This window comes from Miniopterus schreibersii, assembly GCF_964146895.1.
Source record: "Miniopterus schreibersii genome assembly, chromosome: 6".
Taxonomy (NCBI): domain Eukaryota; kingdom Metazoa; phylum Chordata; class Mammalia; order Chiroptera; family Miniopteridae; genus Miniopterus; species Miniopterus schreibersii.
Window position 1 is genome coordinate 84,260,392 of NC_138107.1, and position 24,871 is coordinate 84,285,262.

Genomic DNA, 24,871 nt, shown 5'->3' on the forward strand with positions numbered 1-24,871 from the left:
AGTTTCTCCCTGACCGTGCTGGTAGCTGTGCTGGGGGCTGCGGGCTCTTACACCGTCAGCCGGCAGGTCAAGCGTTACGAATGCCGAGCGCTGTGAACCGGGTTCGGGCCCGACGACAGGCTTCTGTTTGATTGATGTCGTGTTCTCTGGGTGTGGCCTGCCTTTTGCAAACTGAGATGTCGCTGGAGGTCCGATTACATTCAGCTTTTAGGGAAGGCACGGGGGCAGAGTCTTCAGCATCGTAAAATCAAACAGCTTTTCATCCTAAAACCCAAGAGAGGAAATGTCAGAAGGGTTCATCCTAAATTAAGAGGATGCCGCGGTGGCAGGAAGCGCTGAGGCTCCGGGGCGGGCTGGTGTTCAGGCTGAAAGAACAGGAGCGAAGCCCGATTGATGGCTCTGTGCACACGTGGTGCCTGTGTGCTGTGGTAGGTCCACGCACACCCCGTATAGCTACAGACAGAGTCCCTGGGGCTGTATCGTGGAGTATTTACCTGGCACTGCCTTGAGGCCCAGGGACTTCAGTACGCAGCAGGCCCTGTGAGACCCTGCTGTAGTCAGAGACTGTCTTACTAGTCACGCAGCTGGGAGAGTGTCCCCTTGCGAAGGTGGCTTATAGTTCACCCCGGCCCTGGGATCCATACGCAGAGTGGAAAGGCCGTGAACAGGACACTGGGATCCAAGGAACAGGACGTTTGGCAACTGCTGATCTGTCCCCGGGATGAAACCATCGCCGTCTGTATAGGGAACGCAGCTGATGGCGCTCTTCGGTGATCCGAGTTCTAGTCCTGGTTTTTCACCCCCCGTCAATGTGGCCGCTCTCGTTTATCCTTTCTGGGCCTCGCTTTCTTCAACGACAAACTGAGCAGGGTTCGAACTAGTGTTCTCTAAACTTAAACATTCTACAATGCTGACTAAAATGGTTTTGATCCAAGATGATCAGTAGTTATATTAATCAGGATTCTCAGGAGAAACAGAGCCAGCAGGAGCCTGTCTGTCTGTCCGTTGATCTATCAACAGAGAGATTTTTAAGGACTTGTTTCACATTGTCGTGGGGGCCGGTGAGTCTGAAATCCATCGGGCAGGCTGGCAGATTGGAAATTCAGGCAGAAGTTCTTGGAGTCTTGAGTTTGAATTCTGCATGGCAGGTGGTGGGAAAGTCAGGCAGGGTTTCTGTGTTGCAGTCTGGAGGCAGAATTCCTTCTTCAAACCTCAGTGCTTGCTCTTAAGGCCTTCAACTGATTGGACGAGGCCCACCCACATATAGTGGGTGATCAGCTTTGCTCAGAGTCTACTGACTTAAATGTTAGTAACAACTAAAAAATACCTTCACAGCAACATCTAGATGGGTGTTGACCAAACAACTATGTACCACCGCCTAGCCAAGAGTTAAGCTGTAACTTCCCCTTTTTTGTAATATAAGTCATGATGTTATTTGTAATGTAAGTCATGCGATGGAAAAGCAGGCTAGCCTAAAATTAAATCATTTGTGTTAGCAATTTCATGCATCAGGTCTTCCATCAATCCATTCATCATAAATTTATTAAGCACCCATGTGTATGGCGCTGTGCTGGACACCAGGAAAGCAAAGATAAGTCAGAGGAGCCCTTTACTTTTAAAGCCGTCAAAATCTAGTAAGGAGACAGACAAGCGAAAAAGAAATAGCTATGGTGCAATTGCCTGTATTAGGTAGTGTGGCTGGGTGAAGGAGGGGGACACACTTCACCTGTTGGTGGGAGGAAGGTAGGAGGTCAGGGAAGGCTTTACAGAAGAGGAGACACTGAGGCTGGGTTTTGAGGGGTAATTAGGAGCTCTCCAGGGAGGCGTTCCCAGCAGGGAACACTATATGCAAAGACGTGGAGATTAAAAAACTCTCACACTCATGAAATGGCAGAGTATTCAGAACGAAGGTGCAGAGAGCTTCTGTCCCACCACAGGTACAGGAGCCACGGTATCTGTTGTTCTCATTGGAAAAATTTAAGTGTGGCAGATCTTATGGTTTATAGCTTCTTGGTTAGTAAAACACCATCTATCAGGCCAGCAGCAAAACATGACAATTCTTGGCTTAAGCAAATGGTCAGTATAAAGTATCTAGATAGAGTCCACTGAAACTTGTTCAAGGTTACAATGTTACCATTTAAAAATATTGTCTTGTCCATGCTGGGTTAATTACAAAGTGAATTAAAAATTTATGCCTGTGTCCATAATAGATAAAAAGGCTAAAGTAAAAAAAAAAAAATTATGCCTATATAGGATTTGCCTTTATAAGGCAGGCATTTTGACCAAATGTTTATCTAAAGTGTTCTATGAACCAGTTATATCACCTTGGGCAGATCACTCTCCCTCTTTTAGCTTTAAATCCTTACCTGTAATGACAGGGAGTTGGGCTGGCCTTTAAAGGTTAGTCTCTGACACCTTTAAATGAAAATTCTCTCTACTGTGCCTAGTTGTGTAGGTGTATTTCTATAGCATGGATCATTGTAATAATCAAACATTTCCCAATAGCGACCATTTACAAGGAAAGCAATCTATTGCTACTTTGAGCATTTCATGAACACTTTATTATTTTATGTGCATTATGTGCTAGGTACGTAGAATGACCCTGGAAAGTAGCTAATATCATTTCCATTTTATATTTGAAGACACCAGAGGCTCAGACAGTTTAAGTCGCCAGGCGGGGCTCACTCAGGTGGTAATGGGGAAGCTGGGGCCTGAACCTCGATCTTTTGGCTCTGAAGTCTGCATTCTTTATCAAGGACTGTGATGCACGGCACACGGTTATTTCCATAATATCTTGTGTGCAGGGCAGAGGTGCAGTAACATCCGATAAAAAGACAAGTCTCACTCTCTGAAAGAGTCTGACATCTGAAACAATTCTGGTATGTTGGCTAGTGGGGCCATGAAGGTTAATGTGTCACTAGACGTCATATCAAAGAGGAAGAAGGTATTAGTCTCTGCAATCAGAGGGGACCCAGGAACCTCTTGCTTAATAAGTAACAAAACTCCCATCCTTGACCTAACCCACTTGCATTTGAACTCTGCCCCTCAGTCCACGATAACTGTCCTTGAACGCCAGTTCTTACTAGGGTCCTGGCTGGTCCCTCTGCCGGGGATCAGTGGTCTCTCTGCCAGGGATCATTTCCCCAACTGCGAAAGAGCATTCAGGTCTCAGCCTGGTTGCCGTCTCAGAGAGCCATTTCCTGAGCTTCCAGTTTAAACTGGCCACTTGCCACTCTCCCATCTTCCTGACTGCGTTGCAGGTATCGCCGTAGGACATTTTTCTTATTTGCTAATTTACCTGTTTGTTCCCACTGCTTCCTCCCATTTGAATGAAGCTCAGCGAGAGCAGAGCTTTTATAATTCACTGCCTCACTGCCCCCTTGGGACTAGTGGCTTAATCAGAGTAAGCTCTGTTCGTCTGTCCGTCCGTCCGTCCATCCATCCATCCATCCATCCATCCATCCATCCATCCCCCCCCCCATCCCCTCTCCTTCCTCTGCCTCCCTCCCCCCCTCTGTGTATCTGCCTATAAAATGGCTCAGCCATATGAAGCTATGGGACAAAGCAGTAAGTCTGCTTCCCCGATTAGGATGTGGGGAGACTCACATTTCCTCTACAGCTAATGGCTTAACCCTTGATTTTTTCTTTCAGATGCTCCCTTTCTGTATCAAACACAAGGCCTGGCAGAGTGCTGAGAAATTGAACTTGAATGACAGAATGCTGATTCTGAGGCATTGTTTCTCACCCTGCCTGTGTTTTTGTTTTCTGTTCCAGGGCTTTGTGCTTGAATTACAAAGACACCTCTCCAGCCAGCTCATTCTGGCCGAATGAACAGATACAGAAGTGTCCCCCACACTCCTCTAGGGGTAAGTCCCAGGCGCGTGTGCTTCTCCAAGGTGTTAATACACCTTGTATGTCTGCTTCCCCTGTAGCTCTGCTAACTGCTCTTTGCGTGCGGACCTGTGTGGGGAAAGCCTAACTGTGTTGCTCAGGTGCCAGTAGCTGCGGTTCCTGCAGGGCATGGGCTGCCCAGTCCCAGTGGCTTATTCCAAGTGCACTTCAATCCGACAGTGCTGGGTGGTCCTCGCTATGTGGAGGCTGCACGCATTGCTCTTCTCTGGGAGCAGAGGTGAGAACTGTTCACCTCTGTCGCCCTACGTGTCAAAGGCTGGTAGAGCCCACACTTGAACTCCAAGCAAGCTAGCAGCTCCTGCTGAAGGGCAGATCTCGAGCATATCGTTTCTGGTTGGAGTTGTGAGCTCAGGTGAGCTCAGGAGACTCGGACACTAAGAAACCACTAAGCAAAAGTAAGAGCCCACCTAGGATGTGCAGGCTGTTGTCTCGTTCTCACCGGGACGTTTTGCTGGTAGACACATCGGTGTTGCGGGTTAGGTGCTAAAGCAGGAGAGCTGACCAGTGTCCAGCGCAGTGTTGGAAATGTTAAAGTACCTGCCTGGCGGCGTTGGCCACATCTGCCGTTCACGCTGACCTTGCTGACACACAGACACACACAAGCTTTCCAGGGAGCGGTTTGTCCGCCCTGCCCGGGCTGCTTCATGTCCTTGTTTCTCAACTCAAGCCTAAAGTCTAGATATTTTTGGAGTTAGACTGCCTGAGTTCTTTGAATCCTGTCTCCCATGTTTCCCCGCTCAGTGACCTCGGGCAGGTTACGTAACCTTCGGTGCGTCAGTTTCTTCTTCTGTAAAAGGGGGTAATAAAGGCATTTCCCTCACACAGTGATTGTGATGAAGTATGTTTATATTCGTGTTATATAAATTTCTGATCTTTTATTTAGTATATACTCTGATTTTTATATATTAAAGACATTAGCTGGGTTTCAAAATGTGGTTTATCTGGCAATATAGAGCCTTGCATTCCCGGGAGGAGCTGGGCGGCTGCCGGCCCCTGTGGATGGTCACACGTGTTCCAGTTGCTACAATCCCCACCACTGCGTTTCTTTCATTTACCTAATTTGTTTTTCTTACAGTAGAATTAGGAGAAAGTGGAAAAGGTTGTGTCTACTTTTGTATTAGTGGTGGAAAAACTAAAGATATTTCTGCAGAGTCTCATATTTCAAGGAAAATAGGGCAGGGAATGTGTTGTGTGCTGAAGAATACTTGTACAATTTAATGGGCAAGCAGATGGTTTCTGCTTCTTAAGAATACAGCACTCAGGCCTGCTCCATTCATACATTTTTGAAAAAGCAATTCTTTATGCATTACTGTAAATTTTTAAAAATAATTTTTAAAAATATTTTTATTGATTGTGTAGAGCAGGGGTTGGGAATGTCCAGCCCTCCGGCTGTATAGGGCCCACGAAATCATTTGGTCTGGCCCAGCCAAGGCAACCGCAGGTGGGACTCAAAATTCAATAAACCTAGGAGCTTTTTTCATAGCTAATTTTTAAGTTGATAATTTTGTATGGCCCTTGAATGATGTTATAAATATCCAAATGGCCCTTGCAGAAAAAAGGTTCCCCACCCCTGGTTTAGAGAGAGAAAGGGAGGGAGAGAGACATCAATGTGGGAGTGAAGCATTGACCGGCTGCCTCCTGCACACGCCCCCTAGTGGGGATCGAGCCCGCAAGCCAGGCGTGTGCCCTGACCAGGACTCGAACCTGCAACCTTTGAGTGCGTGGGAGGATGCCCAACCAACTGAGCCACACCCGCTAGGGCCATTCCTACATTTTTAAACAGCCCTGAAGCTTTGTAAGTGTGACTCCTACTCTGAACAGCAAAATTTTCTCTCTCTGTTCAGACATAATCCTTTTGCTTTTATTATAGGCCATTTTCTCTCTTTCGGCAGCAGAATCCCTCTCCTTCCCTAAGATCAAGTGTTGGGTCTCCTGGCTCAGCGAAAGGGGACAGTGTGTAATTTGCACGCGCATGTGCTCTCTTGAGCTAGGTTCTTTCCGCCTTCTCCGGTGGACCACCAACGCTCCCTAGACTTTCTGGCACCAAACGGATGAGGGTCTGTCACCTCATTTACCCTGAGTGGGATTACCAAGAAAACCTGCTAAGGCACAGACCGAAGTCTCAGGACTCTCTCATGTGCATTTGACTTTTGGTGGAAAACATAACCTGGTTCTGTTTGTTTATTCTGTTTTACAGGGTGGTTCTGCCTTCATTGCGAAGATAAGCTGGAAGGGAGGGGAGAGCGGGGAAGAGCCGGGAAAGCTGACTTCTGTTGCTCGCGGGGGGATTGGCTGGCAGAGAGGAGTAGGATGCGTGTTGATAAGGGATGGAGAGACTGGGCCTAATTAGTGGAGAGACTGTAGGATGGCTCCTTGGAAGTCCCTGATTTGAAGGAGCTCTCATCTATCAATTGGTTAACAGCGGAATGTGCTCCCTGATGGAGCTCTGAGCTCCCATCACTCAGCGTGTTTGGGTGGCCAAGGGCGGCCCATCTGTCAGGCTGCTGTGGGAGATTCTCTCATTAGGAGCAAGATTGGGCCAGATACGTGACCTCTATGTCTCTTCGAAAACTCAGATTTAATTATTCTAGGAATTAAACCGATTAGGAACCTTTCAGCTTAAACAGTTTCAATTCAGTCCATAAAAAGAAAATATTGTGAGTGGAGTGAGAGGCTGACTATAACGCTTTTTAATTACATTTGGTTCTGGGCAGGTGACTTGTGCTTTCTTAAATGTTCATATCACGCTTCAAACATGTTGTAAACAGATGTGTCTAGTGGCTAGTATTTAGAAGCCAGAATTTTACAAGTGTATTTTCTCAATGGTTGTTTTCCTGCTGAAAATTTTCATTTTACCTTAGCTGAATGAAACTCATTTTGTAGTTTTATTTTTGGTAGCATGATTTTTAATATGAATTTTATCATTTATATAAAAATATTACCTTTACTTATTATAAACCATTCTATTTAACTTCAAAATGTAGGATTTTATACATCGTCAGTAATTGTCAATTGTCCAAATGTACTTAATTTGGATATAATGGGCTATAGAAAAAAAGTTCCTTTAAAGGAAAACTTTTATTAAGAATTTGTTTTAAATCTGAATTTTCATGTCACTTAATACTTGCTTATTCTTGGAAAAGTAATTTACTGGTCATTTGGTTAAATTATTGGGGTGTGCTTGTTACGTAGTGTAAGGTACCACTTGGACATTATAAACATTTATGCCATAAAATCTCTCATTGTCACTATAAGTTTTTTTTACACACTTGATGCTTTGGGACACTGAGGAAAAGCTTTATAAAGAGGATGATGGAGTTTGATTTGCTGTATCTTTAAAGCAGCACATACCATGCTAGGGTTGCACTTTAAACTATATTACAGTTGCTGTTGATTTGAAAGAAGTTGGGCCATGGGCTGCTCTGGCATTTTCTTGAGCCCAGGACAGCCTGGAATGTGAGACCAGCTGGGGATTTTAGGCAGAAACTGAAAGTTTAGCTCAGTGGGCATTGATTACTTGTGAGTGGCTTGTTTGAAATAGAGGGGTTTTAGCTGCCTCAGACTCTAAGATATAGATAGCGACAGACACTGTTCTTTCTTTCGGGGTCACCACCCCTCAACGTCACTGTCGCCTCTCACTCACTCCCTGACTCACCCCCTGACTCACTCACCCACTCACTTACCCCCTCACTGACTCACCTGGTCACTCATCCACTCACCCACTTCCCCGCTCATTCACCCACCCACTCGCCCACCCACTCACCCATTCACCCACCCACTAACTCACCCGCTCACTCACTCACCTGGTCACTCACTCACCCAACCACTTACCCACTCGCTCACCTGCTCACTCACCCCCTCACTCACCCCCTCACTCACCCACTCACCCCCTCACTCACCTGCTCACTCACCCGCTCACTCACACCCTCACTCACTGGCTCACCCACTCACCTGCTCACTCACCTGGTCACTCACCCCCTCACCGACTCGCTCACTCACCCACCCACCCACCCACTCACCCACTCGCTCACTCGCTCACTCACCCACCCACCCACCCACCCACTCACCCACTCACTCACTCGCTCACTCACCCACCCATTCACCCACCCACCCACCCACTCACCCACTCACTCACTCGCTCACTCACCCGCTCACTCATCCGCTCACTCACCCACTCACCCACTCGCTCACCCACCCACTCGCTCACCCACCCATTCACCCACCCACCCACCCACCCACTCACCCACCTGCTCGCTCACTCACCGGATATCTATTGGGCATTCTCCATGTGCCAGGTACTGTGTCAAGTAGCAGGGAACACGTGAAGCAAGCTCCCTGCTTTGTGGAGTTCACGTTCTCAGGCAGCCTCGAGTTAAACAACCTGCATGTATTATTTACTCAGTTCTTACAGCAACCCCATGAGGCAGGTAAATTATCCCCATTTTATAGGTTAAGAAACTGAGAAATTGAGCGACTTGCCCTTTGCCACACAGCAGGGTCTGAGGTCAGGGCAGAGGCACCCGCGGGCCCCTGGGAACGGAGAGTGGGGGCCGGTGAACTGCGCGGGGCAGGTGCACGTGTGCGGTTTCGGCCCGCGCACAGGAGGCGGCCCTTCAGGCCTCGCCGTCGCGGGCGTCCCGGTTCTGGGCTGGTGTGGACGCCCCGCTTTCAGGACAGGCGCCAGGACGGAGCGAGCCTTCCGACGAGGCGCCTCCCTGCGGGCCTTGGGAGTGTCACGTGAACGTTCCTTCTGCTTCGTGCCCCCAGCGCCTCCATCCGGCCGCTTCGCAGGGCTGTTGCCCTCCAGGTGCATGTTTCTCGAGCCTGCCCTACTCAAGTATTGCTTTGCCATCAAAACAGGCTAAGCCCTGGCTGGTGTGGCTCAGCGGCTGACGTGTCAGCCCGCCGTCTAAAGGGTCCCGGGTTCGATTCCAGCCAAGGGCATGTACCTCGGTTGTAGGCTCCATCCCTAGAGGCAGCCGGTCCATGTGTGTCTCTCCCATCGCCGTTTCTCCCTCCCTCCCTCCCTCCCACTGTCTCTGAAAAGCAGTGGAAAAATGGAAGAATGTTTGGTGGGACATTCTTTCTGTAAATTGGTGTGTTTGACCTCAGAAGTGGAGGTGATTGGAAGTTGCGTTTCGTGAATTTTAAGCAGCGCTGTGATTTCTGACCGCTCATGTTACTTCAACTCTAGTATTTTTAATGTCAATTTTTCTTATAACCATTTATAGATTAGCACATCTTTATGTTATTATTTGAGATGGGCGTTACTGTCATCATCAGCCCCCCTTTATGATGCAGGCAGTGGCATTCAGAAGCTCCTAAGTTTCTGGGAGATGCATGCTCACCCAGGTCCACTGGTTTCGAAGTCTGAGATCTTCTCACTGTACCCTGTGGCCTGTCATTTTATTATGATTTGTGATAGTAAAGTGTAAGATAGTCATGTTCTTGATTACAGTCAGGTTAGCAACAGTTTTTGCTTAGTCTTCGCTAGGCTTGTAGTGGAACACGGTGTTAAAAAAGTTTTAGCTTCATCGAGGTATAATTGATATATAAAATTGTAAGACATTTAAAATGTACGTCATGGATCTTTTTTATATATATAGGGTGTCCCAAAAACATATATACTCACTTTGAATAATTATAAGTGTTTATTAAAATACACTTCATTTTCAAAATTGAGCTGTCAGCTGTTAAAGAGTGTATATATTTTTGGGGACACCCTGTATATATGTGAGAACATTTCACTTCTACTTTCTTAGCAAATTTCATTTGTATAATAATATGTCAGCTGTAACTGTAGTCACCTTGTTTCACTCTGGATGCTCAGAATGTGTTCATGTCATAGCTGAAAGTTTGTACCCTTTTACCAACCTGTCCTTATTTCGCCCCCGGCCCCCCAGCCCCTGGCAACTACTTCTACCACTTTTCTACTCCCTGTTTTACGAGGTTGACTGTGTGTGTGTGTGTTACGTGCCATTTCTCCAAAACTCTTTATTAAGAAAATTTGCAAAAATACAGATAAGTTGAAAGAATTGTACAGTGAACAGTAAACTCACCACTCGAATTCTGTAATTGCTAACATCTTGCTATATTTGCTTTCACATGTGCCCTTTTGCATTGTGTGTTTGAGGACAGGCTACTTCTTAAGTAGTAATTTACACCATAATTTTCGGCGATCTTTGCCCAGGAATTTAATTTTAGATGTTAACACGTACGCCCTGTATTATTATCTCAGAAGGAAGCATTAGATAAACTCTAGTTTTATGATTTGGGAATATGCTGGGCTTTGTAATTTTAGGATGGAATACTAAATTGAGAGCATTTTACTGCAGTTGGGCAAAGTCTAAAGAACTTGAGAAATCTTACATAGTTTGAAACCCCAAGTGACTTTATAGACTCGTGGAACTAAAGTTACTTGGGTGACCTCAATGATATAAAATGGAACCAGACAATGCAAACCCACTGGCAGTGTCTGAGGAATGCTGGAGACAATTCCGATTACAGAGATCCATGCATACAATATATCAAAAGGTCAGAATTGTCTTAAAATCTAGAAGCAGGAATAGGACAGGGGCGTGCAAATATCTCCATGCAGTTAATTGTCCTTCTGATACTTTTTTTAACCTTAGAAGCATCTCTTTAAATTTCCTTCTTCCTCCCAACATAAATCCTCTCCCTTGTATCAAGGAGTAGTGCTTGTCTCAAGGTTATATGGAAGAAATGTGCTTGCTACCTGCTGGCTGATATTTTATTTTACTTTTTTGTTAATAACAGAAACACTGTTGCCGGATATAGAGGAGTAGGAGCTCCAATGACTCCAATGTTCTTGCTTCTTACATGTTTACCCAGAGTATTTTTTTAAACACACACACACGTCAAGGTAACGTTTTGGGAATTCCCATGTTTTCTGTTATGTGACTTGGCTTCCGTGGCAACCTTCTGACTTTAGTCCCAGGGGTTGTGGTTACTGGGGTGGCAGGTCCTGGCTGTGCTGCCTGCTGCTGACCAGCTGTGTGACCTTGGGCAAGTCATCTAAGGCCTCTGGTTACTTGTCCATACAGTGAAGGGATTGGCTTGGGCAGTTTTACAGGTCTAGTCCTCCAGGACTAAACATTCCTTGGTTCTGTGTTTGCACTAAAATTTTTGTGGAAATCAGTTTAGTGTTTATGGCTAGTAGACTGATGATCTTAGGGACTGGTTCTTATTATTTGCCAATTAAGATTAGAAAGCGTAGCTTCAAGCATAAATTAACCACATAGAAACTGTGTGGAAGAACGTCTGTGCGTGCGTGTGTGCGTAACGATTCATTTTCATCAAGATAAGGAATTAAAAGCTTATATGTCTAAAGTAGAATCTGATCTTTAATATTAAGTAAAAATCTTGTCTGTCGCATACGCAGATCCATTCACATTTTTAAAATAATGAGAATATTGCCTTAAAAAGTTCTTGTCACATATTTCTCCAGGGCAACTTGAAAACTTCTGCTTAAACTGTTTTCTTCTCTAGAATATCACTTAAAAAAATTTAAACACTATGGAGATATAATTCTTTCCTTCCATTCAGCACCTCCCCCCCATAACTCATATAAAGTGATCTGAAAACGTTGCTTTATCTTTTGGGTAAACTTTACACTGAAGGCCTTTCATCAGAAGATGCAGCAGACTTTAAGAACACTTGAGCCTCGGGTCTGTCAGTTTGTAAAAGGCCACTGAATGCATATACTTGCTAAACTAGTGACCTGTTGGGCTAACAAGGACTTCCAGAGTCGCCCACCGTGGCCCCGCTCCCTCACAAAGGAAAGAACCCCGGCCGGGAACGCAGAGTAAGTGCGCGCTCAATATTTTGCGAATCACAGAATTATTCCGAAGGGCTGCCCTTGAGGCAGGGCTTTTACGAGCGGAGCATTCCAGCTGCGGTTTCGGAGACAGAGCGTTTACTCCCGCTTTAAACACAAGGATGGTAGGTGTGCGTTCTTCCTGCTAAAAGGCTTTTTAAAAGAACGCAGCCCAGGAGGCTGCTGCAAGAGAGGGAGCCTTTATCCCGCGAGCCCAGCCGAGCGGCGGGCCCAGCGCGCCTCCGGCCGGGCGGGGCCTCTGGAATGCGGCTCCCGCGGGAGGCCTGCCCCGGGTCTGAGCCAGGCCGCCGGCCGCTCGCTGCACCAGGAAAACCGCTCCTGGTGAGGCCTGCATCACACTCGCCCACCAATGGAAAAAAGTGAACATGATGAGGGTGTGTAGCTGGCAGACAAAAATACACGCGGCGTCGCACAGGGTCCGCTTTTAGCTCCAACGGCTGAGCGCTGGGGTGTTGGACGCCGCTTCCCGCCGGCCAGGCGCAGGCAGGAGACAGAGCCGGTGAGCGTGTAGGGACCTGGGCTCTGAGAGCGTTCTGCTCGTTAAGAGGGTCTGAGAAACGGGGGCTGCATCCAGAGCGCTGGCAAAGGTAAGGTTACAAATGTTTATTTTCCCCGTCTGCAGCTAAGACTGAGTTTTATAAGTGAGACAGACCTTTCCCGACGTGCTCCTTCGGGCAGGGGTTCATTGTGCGCAGACTTTTCTTTGTTTTACATTATTTTGTGTGTCGGCTGCACGCGTTGCTGTGCGTGAGAGAATGTATTTCCTTGAACTTGGGGCGTCTGTATGATTTTACACACCTACTGGTGATTTATTGCAGTTGCCCACCCCGTTTTACTAATTAATTCCCCCAAAACCGATGGTGCCTATTTGTGTGGATTTATTTTTCCTGATATCTCAAAAAAGTACCAGCTCTCAGTCTGAATCACCTTAAGGCATTAATGACTCTGTTACCTTACACTTACCAGACACAAAAGGCTGTTAAAAATGTGACAGAGTTTGTATGTTGTAGTCTCCTGGTGGTTATATAATCTTAGTTTTGAGTTCAGTGAGCTACTTGGTCGAAGAGTTTCTTTTCAGGCTCGTAATTTGAGGTTCACCGTTTGTTAATGTTTGTCCTTAACTTTTGTCTTGAACTTTCTGAAAGAGAAATGGCATCCCTTGTGACCCGAGTGCGGGGGGCCCTTGTTTTAGCAGAGCGCCTGATTTCCTCAGAGGCGGCTCATTCATTAGACCTCTGTCCCCGCAGGGAGCTAGCTCATCAGCGGGGACCGAGGATGCCCAGCTGGGCATGGGACTGCCCCCGCTTTACGTTAATTTGGCCAGGCATGTAATTCTCAGAAAATTGGTAGGTGGAGAGACAGAAATAGGAAGCTCTATTGAAGTTGTTGTAGCTTGGAAGATTATTTATAGAATTTCTGGAAAGTAGGGGTCCCGCCGCATAGCTGCTGGTTTTCCCTAACACGTCGAAGCATTTCGCCGTGGCCCAAACGTCTTCAGCTCACTCGCAGTGTGAGGAGGCCGTGAGTCATTTGAGGGCGGGCGGTGTGCGTGCCTCTTCGGTGTCTCCTGCGTGGACACATGGTGCCCCACCAGCGCCTTCCTGTCCTTTACAGAAGTGCCTGTTGGGTGGAGCAGTGGCGAGTGCTGCCCAGGGAGGGTAGAATGAACAGATGCAGTGGTTACACTGCATTTGGTACTTTTGCTTTGGGTCTAGAATGTGCCGCTGTGACAGAGCCCGTGGCCACCTAGAGCAGGGTCAGAGCAAGCGTGGCCCGACGTCTTCTCTAGTCACATTGACACTTGTCAACTGCTTTGATTTTCACCAGAGTTCCTAGACAGAGACTGAAGGCTGGTGAGGAACCGCATGACTCCAGTCCACACTCAGCAGACTCTAAACAGTGTTTCGAGTGCAAATAGATAACACCTTCCTTTCAGTTGTTCAGTGCAGAGGGAGTGACCCGCAAAGCCCCCTCCTGAGACCAGGCCTGTTGGAGGATGCCTGGGTGTGTGCGATAAGCGTCAGCCTCCTTGCCAAGAGATTGTGCTTGCAAAGTGGTCCCCACTTATCCACTAAGTGAAACAGATGATTCTGTCTCGGTGTCCACAACTGTGCTTGAGAAGAGCCAAGGTTAGTGCGGGCTCGACCCCCTGTGGAGGGCATGCAGGAGGCAGCCCATCAATGACTCTCTCATCATTGATATTTCTCTCTCTCTCCCTCTCCCTTCCTCTCTCTGAAATCAATAACGATATATTAAAAAAAAACAGCAACAATATTACAGACAGGAAAAAGTAGTAATAGTGGTAGATAAGCCTGAATTTCTGACTCTTGACACACAAAAGCACTAAATGTGTTTGTAATAGCTTGAATTCTAATAATGGTGGGCGAGTGTCTTTTGATTACTTGGTCCTGTCTAAAATGGGCTTGCAAACGGTAGGAGGCTTGAACCTCAGCGTCCCAGGAGTGTGTTCTGTACTGTTTCAGCTGTGTATCGGCCATAGTGTTGCAGAGCTGACAAGGGGCCTTAGACAGTTTCTCCAATGGAAAAACTGCAGAACGGAAGTGGCTTGTCCAGCGCTACTGAGGTGGTCAGTTGTCGATCTGGGATGAGGTCCCGGGTATCCTGTTAGTCATTTCCTAACACTACCTGTTGCTTTAATTGCAGATGCTTTGGCACATCCTGACATAGCTCTGTAAATACTGGAGACGTACGTGTATCCATATGTGTGTATGCAGGTGTGTACATAGGTACCTGTATCTGGATGTCCACAGGTATCTGTCCGTTTCGTTCCCTCCTTCCCTCTCCTCCCCTCTTTCCTTTCTCTGCTTACCTACCTTATTACCGAGCCAGACAGACTTAAACCTCTCACCAGAGACAAATCAAAGACACGTGTTTTTTTTGGATCCTAATGAAGTTCAAAGCCGCGCGCTCGGTCGGTGGCCCTCGTTCCCATTGACTGTTGCCAGAGAGAATTCTGGCTGCACGTGTGTTACTCTAACCTCTGGTGATGAGGCAGCTTTGATGAGACATCATCTGCCAATCTGGTCTTGTTTCAGCCTTAGATTAGGAGGTTTTTTTTCATGCTCCCATTCCAATAGAAGACTGTTTAGTTTTTGGTAGTTCCCAGCCTCCTAATAAGAGAGAGGCTATGGAGGGGGGTGGGGAGGGACCCAGCAGATGGGCTCTGGCTTTTAGTGCCAAGGTAATGTAAGGCACTTTCGGGAAAATAAACTACATGCAAAGTGATAGATGCGTTATCCTTTGACTCTCAGAAAGGGGTGTGGTAGGAGCTCCCGACTGTGTCAGGAGGAAGTGGGTCCTGGGTGTTCCTAGGACTTAAATAAAGGTTTCACAATCCCCGGTGTCTTTAGGACAACATCGGAAAGCGAAAATGATCCCTGTGCTGTTTGGTGCTCGACCATGACGCATCTCCATAGCTGCGGAATTGTTAGAGCAGGGTTTCTAAAACAGATGCAAAGGGGGCAAAGAGGTATGGAGTTTGCAGGCTAATTTTGCGAAAGCTAAAATTCCATGTGACTGAAGCCAATGGAAAGCAGCTCCGAGTGGAGAGACTGAAAAGAGATTTGCTTTCAAGTCATCTGTAGCCACTCCCGGAAAGTGGAAAAAGGCATCTTAAAGACAAATGAGAGGAAGCATTTATACAGAGACAGACACAAACCAGGGACACCCATGGCATCAAGAGGTAGCAGGGAGGAAAGGCCTTTGTGACAAGTGTACATAAATTCATGCAATATACATACACTCACATATATGTCAATGCACATATCTTACTGAAAATTGATGGAATGACCGCCAGTGAATCAAAAACAGCCCCCCCCCAATTACATACAAAACAACAATAACAGAACCCCAGAAGTTACTGGAACCTAGCAAAAACCTTCAGTTACCCTTTTTACTTTCACATGTGACTTACAGGGGGAAAATGGAAATTCTAAGAAGACACAGTGATAAGCAATTTCCCAACGACTTCCTCACCGGGGCTGTCACTCTGGTGCCCTGCCCTGCCTATATAGTTAGCTATCCTCAGATGCCCTTCCAGTGTTTCTCTGATAGCAGAGGGTGATTGCTCTCGGGACAAGCCCTCTTCACGGGCCTGCGAGCCCTTCCCCTTTGCCTGCCCAAGGACAGCACTGGCAGCTGCCCCTCTCTCTACCACGTCACATTTTCTCTCCAAGCACTTCCACTCGCAGGCTGGGATTTCTCTTAAAAGCTCACAGACTCACCACCACCACCACCATTAAAAAAAAAATCCCTTCCTTTACAGGAAAGCTCCTTGAGCCAGTTGTCTCTGTTCACCGTCTTCGATTTCATGAGCTCACCCTCAAACGCACTCCACCCCGCTTTCTCCACCCCCACCCTGCTCTGGTCAAGTTCTCTGATCCCCTCCGGGGCTCTGTTCTCAGTCCTTGATCTTAGAAATATCGGAAGCATTTGACTCACGCTGATGGTTTCCTCTCTGAAATGACTTTTTTTTCCAGTTGGCTTTGAGGGCAACGTGTTCTCTTGGTTTCCCGTTAATTTGCCTCGCTGGCTGCTCCTTCCGTTTCCTCCTGGTTCCCTTGGCCTCTCCACGTTGGGGTGCTGCAGGGCCCCTTTGCGCCTCGGCTCTTTCCTGCGTTTACTTGTTCCCTTGCGTGTACATTTTAAGTAGCATCTTCGTATGGAGACAGCAGGTGTGTGCCTAAGGCCCACCTTGAACGCTAGGCTCCTGTATCCGCTGTGCCCTCAGTGCTGACACTTTAATGTCCAACAGACACTCAGACCTGCCCTGTGCAGAAGCCAGCTCCTTGTCTCCTCCCCAGCCCGCTCTCCTCCCCCATTCTCACAGCGGCTTAGCCTGAAAGCCGTGCCATTGTCCTCGGCCTGTGACCATGCACCCCTGTCCATCCGCTGGCTCTCCCTTCAACCCTGTCCGGACTCAGGCCATTTCCTACGCCCCCGCCTGACTCCGACCCACGTCACCTCTCACCCGGCTTAGCCTAACAGGCCCCACGGCTCCCACTTTGCTGCCGACGGTCCAGATCCACAGGGCGGCCACAGTATGTGCCCCGTGAGGAGCCTTCTCCCGCCATCGCCCTCCCATCATGACTTCCAGTCTCCATGTGAACGTCAGAGTCCTTAAAATGTCCCTTTGGGCTGCGCTCTCTGGCTCCCTGTCCGCCCTCTGACCCCTGCCGCTCCAGCTATGCCGGCCTACTGCTTGTTCCACCTCTCAGATGCTCTTTCCCCAGCATCTACATGGTCTCCGCTCCTGCAAGTTCCTGCTGAAATGTCACCGTTCAGGGAGGCCTTCCTCTGTTTCCCTTTTTAAAATGAGAGCACCTTCCCCTCACGTTGCCTGTTTCCCCCTTCCCTTCTGTATGTTGTTGCTGAAGTACTTACCACTTTCTAATATATAATATACTGATTTTCCTTGTTTATTGTTCACCGCTTCCCACTATAATATAAGCTCCCTGGGATCAGGAAATTTTGGGGGGTCTATTTATTGCTGTATCCCCAGGGCCTGGAACCATGTGTAGCACAGAGTAGCGACTCACTAAACATTTATAGCATTAATCAGTGAAAGTGTAGCCTACCCGGAACCTGAGGATGTAGCTGAAGCAACCTAATGCAAATGCTAAGTATCACTGAACTCCTATATTTTTTCTTAAAAAGGTAAATTGTTATTTATGATATATATTTCTTTACTAGGGAAGCAATTTTTAAATTACTTAGCACTAGATGAAGTCGAAGCTTCAGGAAGATGCTTTGTTATTCCATGGTCTGAGCACCATCCAGTTGCCTTGGTCACCATGGCCTACTCCCACAGCCTTTGGGAGGTATAGTCTAAGTTATAATGGGTATTTAGGATGATGGCATGAAGTGTAAGCTATCAAGAAAACAAAATTCTCTCCCTAGCCAGTTTGGCTCAGTGGTTAGAGCATCAGCCCACAGACTGAAGGGTCCTGGGTTCGATTCCAGCCAAGGGCACATATCTCAGTTGCGCAGGCTCAATCTCGGGCCTGGTCCGGGCTTGTGTGGGAGGCAAATAATCAATGTGTCTCTCTCACATCGATGGTTTTCTCTCTCTCTCTCTCTCCCACTCTCTCTGAAAAGCAATAGAAAGGCAAAACAAAACAAAAAAGAAAACAAAATTCTCGTTTGTGCAGTGGTCTTTGTAAACCAGCAGAAAAAAATAAATACATTTTAACTTTGAAGCTCCTTAGTTAACCTAAACTTTCAGATGCTTTCTTTCTCCCCTCCCCATCCTCAGCGGCCGAAGCCTTTTGCTACCTGGAAAAGAGCTACCTCCAGAGAAAAGACTTTTCAATGCCTTTTATAGGAGAGGGACATAGATCACAACCGTTTTCTAAAAGGGGAGCCTGAAAGGTGTCATACTTTAAGAAATATGTGGAATAATTTCAGATTAAAAATTACAGAAAAATTTTAAATTATTTTGACGTAATGCATATGGGAAAAAAGTACTGATTGCCCTTAGTGATCTGGGTTCAAGTTGCCGTTCCCATCAAATAGGGATGAATAAGAAGCTGCTGGGTGCTTGTGCCCAGGTAGCCCTGGCACAGCAGCTCAGAATTATTATTATTATTATTATTAAATAAATCCTTACCTCTCCCTCTGCATGTCCATTTATGTTAGGTACCAAGATTTTTTAAATTCCTGTAAATTATGAAATTTAAACTATACCTACTAATACTTTTTTTCTTTTCTGAAAGTTTCTGTAAAGTTGCTAGCTAAAATCTCATCAGGTTTATTGTGAATAATCATATGATTTATGAGAAAAATTCAGCAGTGATTGGCTTGCTTTTAAATGCTGGCCTGCCCGGCCGGGTGTGGTTCAGCGGTTGAGTGTCAATCTAGGATCCAGGGGATCGGGGTTCGATTCCTGGTCAGGGCACATGCCCAGGTTGCAGGCTTGATCAATGACTCTCTCATCATTGATGTTTCTACCTCTCTCTTCCTCTCCTTTCCTCTCTCTGAAATCAATAAAGATATATTAAAAAAAAAAAAAAAATGCAGGCCTAGGAACAAGTGATACTATAGCCTGAGGACATAGACATATAGAGCTGAACTCTCAGATCAGACCGCCAGCCAAGCTGAAGCTGAAAAGTTACACGTGCACGGGGGTGAGGAAAGCACTTATTTAAAACGAGGGGGCAGCATGTGCGGTTGAAGCCTGTTCACATTCTAACTGAAATGGAACAGTGTACAGTGGAGAAGCGTTTGCCAAGAATAACTTGGTACAGTTACCGTGCTGCATTCTGGTCGCAGACTGGGACTGAGGCCTGGGAGCTCGGCGCCTGCTTCCGATGTGCTGGAGCGGCCCTGCGGACAGGTCCCCCTCCGAGTGCGAGCAAAGCCGTGTGTGACAGCCTGCGACCCCAGCGCACGGCCTTCGGTGTCCGCTGTGGGGGGCCCTTCGGAAGTGCCTGCCCATGCCTAGACTCGCTTTTTGTGGAATGGCTCATGTTCGTAAGAGTTAAAAAAAAAAGGTTATTTAAAAGTCATGCTAACCATTTTGAATCTTGCAAATCTTTGGTTCCGGCAGTCGATGCGGTTCAGGGTCTGTAGAGACCAGGATGTTGGCCAAATTGTGGGTGAGACTTGAAGTAGACTTGGGAGAAAAGGCAGAGTGGGACTGAACATTGGATATATATAAAAAACACACCAACATGCTAGAAAGAGGGTGGATAAACGTATAGAATGAATGCACTTTGGTCATTTCTAAAAGAAAAATAAGAAAAGCGTTTTATCTTGACCAGAGTTTAAGAATTCTAGACTATATTAGCTCTAATTTTGGTTGAAAAGGTGATTTTTAAAAAAAATCCCCCAAATATTTTCAGTTTCTCTGATAGCTCAGATGTAGCTGGGCCTCTCCACTCACTGACATTCCAAAAACATACCAGTAATATTTGTGGGATTGTTGGTCTCACCACTCTCTCATAAACTCAGGCCTGCCGAAGTTGCCATGAGCTCGCTTGTTGATTCTACAAATGTTTTGTGTTCGTAATGGCTCCCCCTGCTCAAGCTGATATGTCCTTAGGGGATGGGATCGGATCACACATCCCTTTTGTTTTCTCAGGGTGCCCAGCACACAGGTAGATGTTAGAGGAGGGTTTCCAAAAATTCACATTGAGTCGCTGCGTGGAACTGTTATTTCACTCCAGTTTCCCGAGCTCCTGCCAACACTAAGAACATTTTCCTGCTTCGCCAGCGCCGTCTCCCACACTGGTCTTTGAGCTATTGCCTGCTGTGGATTCCTTCCCGATGGCATCCCAGAGTGTCCCCAGGAGATGGTTCACACTGTGGTGCTTCTGAGGACAGTAGGGTTGAGGAGTGGTGAGGGGTCACGGGCAAATGACTGCCCAGGTCTCCCCAGCCTTCTCTCCCTCACTCCCCTTTCCCCTGACCTCCCTCTCATCTCTCTCAACTTTGTCCCTGCCCCCTGAGCTCAGGCCCTGATGCCCTTATCATGTTCCCGAATTAGGGGGTAGGTGGGGGCCTCTCCCCATTTAGTTCACGTTGATTCAGTCATTTATGGATTCAGCAAGCACTCACGGGGTGCCGTGTCTTTAGACATGCTGTTCCCCCTTCCTCAGAACGTCCTTTCCTTTCCCTCCGTCATCTAGCAGAATCCCGCGCATCCTTCAAGATTCAGTTCTTGGGTTAACTTCTTTTCTGGGATCATTTTTGACTTTCATAAGAAGAACGTGACTGTCCAGTGAAAGCTTCTCTTAACCTGTAGAATGGGAAAGGGTGAGGACCTGGGTCCTAAGCCGTGGGGCCCAGACCTGCCCTTCACGATGGACAGCCCTGCTCTTTGGTCATCCTTCCTGTCTCTAGCTGAAGTATTTGCCTTGGGCAAGGATTTTTCAAATGTTTTGAGCCGCTCTAGATTTTGGTTGTCCTTGGGTCTTACTGGAAGAGATGCTCCATTCTGGCAAAACTGCCACTTGTGTGTGATTGCATGTCATTGTTCTTCAAACTCTTCCTGGGAACATTACTCAAAATACATACTTTTACTCCACAGCCCAGTATACAAGCAAATGATACGCACCTGTAACAGTTTAGTGTCGTAGAACAGCTTTCACCCTTATTGGGAGGTACCCTTATTTTCTGTTCCATTTTATTATATTCTCTGCTCTTCTATTTTTATTCTGTTCTGTTCTCTTCTACTCATTTAAAAATACTGGTATCAAGTCATTAAATGAATCCATGACCCATAGTTTGACAAACACTTCATGAGCAATGCTGCAGATGTGAGAATTCTTTATGAAGCGGTTGTGAGCGCGGAGGCCCTGCTTGTGATAAATTGCTGACCGAGGTGGTGAACTGTGCAGAAAGCTGGCTATTGTCTCTGTAGGATTTATAACTTCCCGCCTCCGAATGCCAGCCATGCCTGCCGCCTGAGCCCCGGTCCTGGGCATTCCTTGCTGCTCATTGTTTTATCCATTCATCTGTTAACAAGCATTTGGAAGGGTCCTGCTGAACTGAAATAGAGCCAATGGGACTGCACAGTGGGTGCCTCGCTTTTCAGGCCCTGGGCAGCAGCTTGCTTTTTGCCCACTTTATTTATAAGGATCACGCTTCCTCAGCATCATTCCCATGGGGAACAGATGTTCCTCTCGCCTGCCTCTTCATACAAATTGGGTTCGAGTCCCCTTATGATTAGAAATGAGCTCCTTGGAGCCTCCGTATTGAGTTTGTGGTCCTGAGTTGCAGTTCTTGGTGCAAGGTGAGAAGAGCAGGCGTGGGTGATACTTACAGCGTTGTAAGTTGGACCCTTGACGTGAATGCTTTTGCTTTAGAGACTTAGGCATATTGTATTTGCTTGTACTTTAGTGTTTCTAATGAGACAGTCAGTAAAACTTTAAGGCAGGGTTTCTCAACCTTGAGACTATTGACATATGGGGCCAAATTATTATTTGTTGCGGGGGTTGTCCTGTGGGTTATAGGATGTTTAGCAGCATCCTTGACCTCTACTCATGAGCTGCAGTAGCATGATCCCAGTTGTGACACTGAAAATGTCTACAGATAATGCCAAATGTCCCCTGGGGGCCAAATCGCCATGGTTGAGAATGACTGTGTTAAGGCACTGCCAGTTGTTCACCGAGCACTTAGGTTATTATTTTTTTACATTTCCTAGCATGAGTAACTGATAATACAAGTACATGGCTATGTTATTGCTTTTGTTGGCATGTGACAGATGTGTGAGAAATTAGTTTTATATGGCTGTAATAATTTGGGGAGTTGATCAGAATCAGACAGGTGCTAACACTGGAATTTGTGTATATATACACACACACATACATACACACACACATATACAGGGTGGGGTAAAAGTAGGTTTACATTTGTGAATATGTAAAACACTGAGTTTATTCTTGTATTATTTCTTGTATTATTTTTTTTTTTGTAAAGAACAGAGTGCTTTATTTTTATTTTTTTAAACATGTCGTTATTGATTTCAGAGCAAGGAAGGGAGAGAGATAGAAATGTAAATGGTGAGAGAGTCACTGATCGGCTGCCTCCAGCACATCCCCTGCTGGGGATCGAGCCCGCAACCTGGGCATGTGCCCTGACCGGGAATCGAACTGCAGTCTCCTGGATCCTAGGTCGATGCTCAGCTGCTGAGCCGCACCGGCCGGTCTATTGTATTATTTTCCATACAAACAACTGTAAACCTACTTTTGCCCCACCCTGTATATATATGAACATATATAGTAATTAATAGTTAATAAAATATCTGAGACAGCAGACTGTTGTAAGCTCTGATTTTATAGTACATAAAATGAAATTTGTAGTTAAAAGTTAATAATAGTGCTGTAAATGTGTGTTGCATTTCACAGAGTTTTTTTTTAGTTTCACATATATTTTCACACTTGATTCTCAATCTATATAAGGTAGATAGGGCAGATATTTTTATCCTCAAGTTGCAAATACAGAAAATGAGATTCAGAAAGTATAAGTAATTTGCCCAGAGACTCACATGCTCTTTGAGACACGGAAGCAGGACTTAAACCTAAGTTCTCTGACACAAACCAGACTAGGATTCTGAGACTTGTCTCCTTAATGACTAAAGCTCCCCCCAACCTCCCCCCGAAAGTAAAGGGAACCTGGTAGGTATTGTTAGAGTTAATGATGGTTTGGCCTGCTCTTATCTCCTCCTTAGCTCTAATCACTGTCTGAAACATTAGCCTTGGACAATGGTGAAGCTCTGCTTCAGTATGAAATTCTCTGGAATTATGTGAGAAGCCTTGTTGGTATCTCATGATGTAGAACTTGAGCATCCCTAACTGCCGTGCTCGGCCATAAGTCTGCTTTTGTGGAGTGTCCCCACGCCCTGTTCTGCTTTCTGTCGTCAGTGACTCCCAGCCCTCCTCGCAGCACCATCTGGCCCACCAGGGGCTGCCTCTTGTTGCCCTGTGGTCGCCCCGTCTGGGCAGCTGGCCCAGGGCCAGAGACAAAGCCGAGCTGGAGAATTTTAGTTTCCTTTGCTATAAACTCTACACTGTCCGGAAGTGGAGATTTGGGGAACTTGCTGCATCAGTTCAAGGCAAGCTGAAGGCATATGAAGGAAAGGTAAATCTTGAATGTCCTCCTGAAAGATGTTTGCTCTGGGATTTAGTAGGACATAGTGGCTGCCGGGATTGTGATGACGTATTTGGGAAATTCCTCCACGTTGCTGCACGTTTCCTGGGCAGGTGATTGATCTTCCATTCTTACTTACCATTTTATTTTAAAAAGCTACACAGCACGGTCATATGAATGTGGATTGGAAGGAATTAAGAAAATGAAAGATGGATTTTTTTTTTTAGGTTCACAAGATTGTGGTCAATTTTTAAATATTCTAATATTTTATAATTATTCAATAATTTAAAAATAATTATAAAAAGTGTGTACACAACATACAAGTTTTGCCAAGTATGCACAGTCTTAGCATCATATAATTATTCCAGAATAACTTCACTTAAATGATCTCTCGGTCAGCTGTAGGCCTCGTGCCATGTTAGTATACCTGATATTATACCTATTGTTGCAGGTTGGTATACCTCATATGTATATATTTTTTCTGTTTAAAGACATGAGGGGCTTTTAACTATTTCTTTAAAAAAAAAAACCCACAAAAATGCTCACTGGAGATCTGTTGTTTCGATCTCTTCAGACCCTATCAACAAAAAAATTTTAACTTGAATACCATCAAATTCCCTTAGTCAAGGAGTCCGGAGTCAGGGGTGCTGAAAATCTGACCTATTCATTGTCTTGCTTCCAGACAAAAATCACAGCTGAAGCGTGACAGATACGTATCTGTTCAATTTGCCAAACTCCTCGGGGACAGCAATTCCATAGTTTCCCTCAGCGGTCACCCTTCGCGTCAGTGAATTCCTCATAAATACTGGCTACATTCTCCTTGCAGCAGTTTAAGGCTGTGTCCCTCCTGCGGGGCTGACTGGAGCTGTGGACCAGCTGGTGGGCATCCCCGGTAGCTGGCACGCACGCACTTGTCCTTGCTCACCCCTTGCCTTTTCTCTGGGCGGCACCATGCTCGTTAGCGGGACACTTCCCTGTGGGCTGTGCATGGATCTTCCAGGCAGACCCAGTTGAGAGGGATCCTGCTTAGTCTGTGCCCAGAGAGACCTTCTAACATGTGAAGTTTCTTTCATTCAGGTCAGCAGGTGTTTATGAAATGCTCACGCGAACCCCAGAGTTGCTGGCCTTGAGTGGACAGTGCCTCACAAAGGACAGGGTTCAGCCTGGCTGGCATGGCTCAGCGGTTGAGCATCCACCTATGACCCAGGAGATCTCGGTTCGATTCCCGGTCAGGGCACATGCCTAGGTTGTGGGCTCGATCCCCAGCCAGGGGCATGCAGGAGGCAGCCGAGCAGTGGCTCTCTCTCGTTGTTTCTATCTCTCTCTCCCTCTCTGTTCCTCTCTCTGAAATCAATAGAAAGAAAGAAAAAGAACAGGGTCTATAGGACTATGTCTTTTGAAGTAGAGCATGAAAGAAAAAATTAAACTATTTAGTTTCAAAAGTAGTAAAATGAGTTTTGGTTGTAATCTGCTGCTGTGGCTTAGCTTCCA

The 24,871-nt window shown here is 46.4% G+C and overlaps 1 protein-coding gene across 3 annotated transcripts in view; it reads left to right on the forward strand.

The window, feature by feature from the left end:
• Positions 1 to 24,871, forward strand: part of TIAM2 (TIAM Rac1 associated GEF 2) — a 160,031-nt gene that overhangs the window by 43,817 nt on the left and 91,343 nt on the right. The window contains exon 2 of one of the 3 annotated variants that reach the window (XM_081139635.1): positions 3,775 to 3,866. The exons of 1 other annotated variant lie outside the window; for it this stretch is intronic. The gene's annotated coding sequence lies outside the window, so the exon portion shown is untranslated. Of the gene's footprint in view, positions 1 to 3,774; positions 3,867 to 12,114; positions 12,358 to 24,871 lie in introns of those variants that run through there. One more of the 3 variants, XM_081139636.1, reaches the window with a different exon arrangement.